Consider the following 5,412-nt stretch of genomic DNA (forward strand, 5'->3'; position numbering starts at 1 on the left):
ATATAGAAAGTTAAAAATCCATAATCTCTCGTGTCAGCCCGTGTTCCTAAGAGTTTGGTATTTATTTATGCATCTTTGCTTTTTCTATAGGCAGAGGACACAGACACACAAACACCGGATTACGAAAATGAGATAATAGATTATATTGCATTTTACACTGACCAAGTCGATACATATAAACCCAGCTCATCGCTACTTAGAATCATTTACACATTCCTTGCAATACTGTACTGTTTCTATCTAACTACTCATTTCCCGGTGGACATCGAGGTGTCTAATTCTTGATGTAATCAAAAATACTGCTATGAACGTTCATTTACATGAACCTTTGTGCTTATGGAGAATTTCCAATAGAACTTGTTTTTCAGGAAGCCTCATCTATCTTTCTCTACCTTTATAGATCTAGGGCTTGAAACATGTTGACGAAGTCCTACCCTCAAAGACTAAAAAAAAAAAATTCTATATTTTCACTTGTAGTGTGTGATTACTTTTAAATTTGAAGCTACTGTAAATTTTTTTGAAGTATTCACTATTAACAAACGAGCGTTTTTTATTGCAGTATTTGTTATCAATCCACAGTACCGTTCATTTTATATGACACATTTAATATACAATTAAATTTCCAACCATAATTCATTGTTTCTATTGAGCTATCTATATCTCCAAATTTTTACTGTACAGTACTTCAAAAGAACTTAACTCACTTTTTTATCTAATAAAGTCCCCGAGCCCACTCGCACAAAAGTCCGTTTCTATATCCACACCCTTCAGAGCAGGCTGACTAGGCACCAATAGGGGCGTTTCTGTCTGATTTTGAACAGAAGCGCTTTCACTGTTCATAGTGAATTATGTTTGTTGCTCTCTGTAACAGATACCCTCAATTGTAATTATACTGAGAAATTCTCTTTTATTTTTCCTCATTTGCTAAGGGTTTTATTGGGGAACATCAATTCGATGTTATCAAAAGGCTTTAAATAGCCATCAAGATAGTACTAGGAGTTTTCTTATTTATCCTTTTTAATATGTTGTAAAAACTATGTTAACATGAACCCCTGACATTCTTAGAATAAATGTATTTGAAAAGTAAATACCATTCTTTTAATGTGAGAATGACTTTGATTTACTAATATTCACATCAGAATCAAAACTGGTCTACAATTTTTTTAATTAAATTTAATCGGGTGACATTGGTTAATAAAAGCATAGAGGTTTCAAGTTACAATTCGATATTATACTATATGTATATTGCATCGTTTACTATTTTTGTTATTATGTGGCTGCAGCCTTTCTCAAATTTGAAAATAGACTTGTGAGCCTCAAAACAGGAACTTTAAACGAGATAGAAATTGTTCCCTCTTCTAGTTTGAAAATTCTGAAACATTTTAAATCACTTAGTAATGAGTTCTTTATTTTTTCTAGCACTTAACTAATGTCACGAATCTATGCACTGTATAGAATTGAAGGTAAATCTAAGACACTATTTTCATTTCCACCCCCCTTGGTAATCATTTAATTCATTTAATCAGGAATTTTGCTTTTCCTGAAAAAGAAATTGCTATTTTTTCCAAAAAAAAAATTATCAATTTTGTTTATATGTATATATTCATAAAAATCATTGGCGATTTTGAAAATGTATTACATAACTATGTTCCTGCCTCTTTTATATTTTAATATTATTTATTTGTAGACTTCTCATTTTTCTGAACCAAATGTGACAAAGCTTTGTTGATTTAATCAGTCTTTTCAAAACATGGGCTATTTTTAATTGTATGTATTTTCTCTGTACACAATTCACTGACTTCTGCTTTTAAAATTATTACTCATTACTTTTCACGAGTGTCTTTTGATTTGTAATGTGTTCCCTACCCTCTTGAGTTAAATGTTTATTTTATTTAATTTTAATTTTTCATATTTAAAAAAGAAAGCACTAATGTTTGTAAAAGCCTGAGTAAACACCTGACTGTATACCAGAATATTAAATAAGTATTTTTATTGAAATTTTAACATACTCCAAAATTTAGGTAGGATTTTGTCTTTGACCCAAGAGCCTTTCAGAGGTTGTCTTTTTTTTAACATCCAAGTCATTTCACTTTTGCTCCTTGTTATAGTTCCATCGCTCTCTGATTTAGAGAATTAACCTGTCAAATTTAAAAATTTTTAAATGTGACTCTTCCTTTAGATCTATTATTATATGATCAATTTCATAAATATTCCACACTTTTTAAAGAAGGCAGAGTCCATATTTGCAGGGTAAAACTTTCAAACTATATCTAGAAGTAAAACTTAATTGAACCGTAGCGTTCGAATCAGTGATTCTCAAATGAAGGGAAACAGCGTGTCGCACAATAACCAAAAAAAAAAAAAAAAAAACCATTCAAAACTGTCAAAGGAGGGTGTGTGAGCAAAAAAGCATTTTGTTCCAATGCTTTCTGTTTTTTTCCCATTGCCAAACTGGTTTTATTTTAAAACTGGAATGTCATTCAAGGAGAAGGCAGACGTTTATATTTTCGAAGAAGAGGTATGAGTTTAAAATTGCAGAAAACAATAACTACATCATTTATTTTGGATTTCTTTCACTAGTCTAATTCTAGATGTGTTAAAATCCCCCAGCCTGGTAGCAGCGTGCAAACTTGCACGCAGATTTTTAAGTTTCTAATTCATCATGCCTTTAATGCATGCTTTTCAGTGCGTAAAGGTTTAATGCTTCTACATCTTGTCGGATGGTTGAGTTTTCATCCATAAAAACAGTCCTGTATGCTATTTAATACTTTACTGCTTTGAATTGTACTTGGATACTGGTATGTACCCTGAAGTGTGTGTGTGTGTGTGCGCACGCATGTGTGTGCGTGTGTATGTGTGTGTGTGCGTGTGTGTGTGTGTATGTTTAGTGGTGGGGGAGGCTCTGTTGTATCTTGGCACATTCACTTATTTCATGAGTTGATGACCATTTCTGAACTATATGCACAGCCATGCCAAGTGCTGCTGACATAATTATGAACAAACTTCTGGTTATTTTTTACCCCTTTGTCTAAATGCATCTTCTTTTATTTGTTTATTTATTTTTTGCATCCTCTTTTCAACAGCATGCAACTATCTGTATGTAAGAACTTTCACCTAATTTAAGAATGTGTATTTTATAATTAAGATTTAACTCATCCACCTGAGTTATCGCTCGGATATGCTCCATCACTTCATTTTAATTCTTGTTTGATTACATTACCTTGTTTCCTTCCTCGAATTTTCCCCTCTATTACTGAAGCTTTCTTTCCCTCCTGGCTTATAACTTTCCACTCTCCAGCCTTTATGAGATCTTCATCTCATTTCTATTTATTCTGCTCCTTATATTAAACACATGCGTATAAGCAAACAACATCTCTCTCCACCAGTCTCAATAATTCAACCCTCTCTGAGACCTCCCCCGCCGAGAACAAGACCCCTTACCCCCTGCCCTTCGCTGACCCTACCCTACATGTCCTTTGCACTGCGACACACACACATCACTTAGTTTCTTAGAAAACAAACGCTAGTCCTTTCGTGTTAGAAAGAAGTTACTAACACTGTGATCCTTCCAGCTGAATCTAAGCTACCGCGCTAACGTTTTGTGACTGCGTTGTCAACAGTCATCTAATACACATGTTAGGGGCCTTGTCACTCAGGCAGTCCATTCTGTCCGCTGTCAGATCACTTTGGGAATTAAAACACAGACCGCCAGGCCTACCTCAGGCCTGTGGACTCCGTCCCTCCCTGCGGACAGTGAGCATCACCATTTAATGTCTCCGCAGGTGACTCTAGTGCGGTCCGCCCATAGCCAGCCCCGCGGCAGCGTCTGTGACGATCACACCCCGTCCTCCTCATTTGTGAGACAATCGGACTCGTTTGCGGTTGCGCTATAATACTTAAGTGACCTCTCCCCTCTTTTTTATTTTAAGAAAAAACACATTCGTAGAACATTTGAGTCCTTTCCTGAGCCGCACGTGCCTGGCCACAGAACCTCAAGGCTGCGACCCTGTCACTCAAAACTCTGCAAAGAAAGCTGCACCGTCCTCAAGTATCCTGGGCTGTAGATGAGAAATCTGGTGTCAAATTCCCGCGTCTTTGCAAGTAACCCGTTTCTGTCCTGTGTCAACTGTTGTGTGACTTTTCTCTCCATCCTAGGAATTCAAAAATTTTGCCACGATATGCATGAAAATTTTCATTTTCATTAACTTTCACCAGCCCATGGCACGTTTACTCAACGTGGCGGCTTCAAGAATTAGCGGGGCGTAAGGGGAAGCGGAAAGCTGGTATCTCCCCCGCTGCTCGCGGCTCAGGAGCCCCGTGTCCGCCGTGTGGTGAGCCCAGGCCCCATCCCGCCCGCTGCGTCTTCCCTGACAAACCGTCTGTACGTCTGGCCCGCGACCAGCGCCCGGGGAACTAAATCGGTTTCCATTAGGGTCCTTTTTGATTTCCTAACAATCTCATTTTTGTGTTTGTTTTTTGCTCTGAATTTCAATCTTTCTCTTTTTGCCCATGGTTGCTTTTAGTTGATAAGTGTAACATCCTCTGTGTCTGACTGAAAACTTCGATTAGTCTATCGTTATGTCCAGCTCTGCACAACGGTGGCCCTGGGCTTTGACAGGCCACGTGCCAGCAGACGGCGAGAGCGTCTCTCCCCCGAAGTCCGACAGACAGGGCAGAGGCACACGCGGGTCCCGGAGGGCACACACAGCTCGCTCTGCGTGGGCAGCGAGTGGCTCTGACGCTTGAAGCCTTCAGTACCCGGACGGGACCCTTACAATTTCCTAGTTGTGAGGGGCAGCTTCCTTCTTACATGGGAAAGAAAAAAGGCCCAAAGCAAAACAAACAAGCAAACGAAGCCGCTTCAGCCGCCACCCCGGTCTTCCTCTCCCGTGTCCTCCGTCTGCCACTCTCCTAATTCTGTAAAACGCAAACGCACGTGCACGCCTAACAGTTCTGAGCGCTGGCAAGGAACGTTTCTCAATACCGTGAACGGAACTCTGGACACGAAACAGTTTCCGGTCAGATGGGAACCTCCGGGCGATGTGTAACAATGAGTCATTCGATGCAAATCAAGTCGGAATCAACACACCGAAATGAGCGTGGACGAGAAAAAAGCACTAAGTTATGGGCGACTTTGTTTCACACTCATTCACTCCTACACTCCATTTAGTCGGAAGCAGAGGTTCTTCTTAAAGAATAAAACTCAACAGGAAATAAACCACTCGAGGCATGTTTAAAAGGTACGAGATCAATACCTCGTGTACAAGATGGCAGTGGTTTCAGCTTAATTTCAATGCAAACATTCTAATCAATCAATTTGCACCAAAGAACTGAGACAGAATATCTCAGCTTCCTATTAAAAGATGATGAATTTAGTTGACCTGAGTAGTTTATCCGGTTACTGTCACTGAA

This window comes from Pteropus vampyrus, unplaced genomic scaffold (genome assembly GCF_000151845.1).
Source record: "Pteropus vampyrus isolate Shadow unplaced genomic scaffold, Pvam_2.0 Scaffold450, whole genome shotgun sequence".
NCBI lineage: Eukaryota > Metazoa > Chordata > Mammalia > Chiroptera > Pteropodidae > Pteropus > Pteropus vampyrus.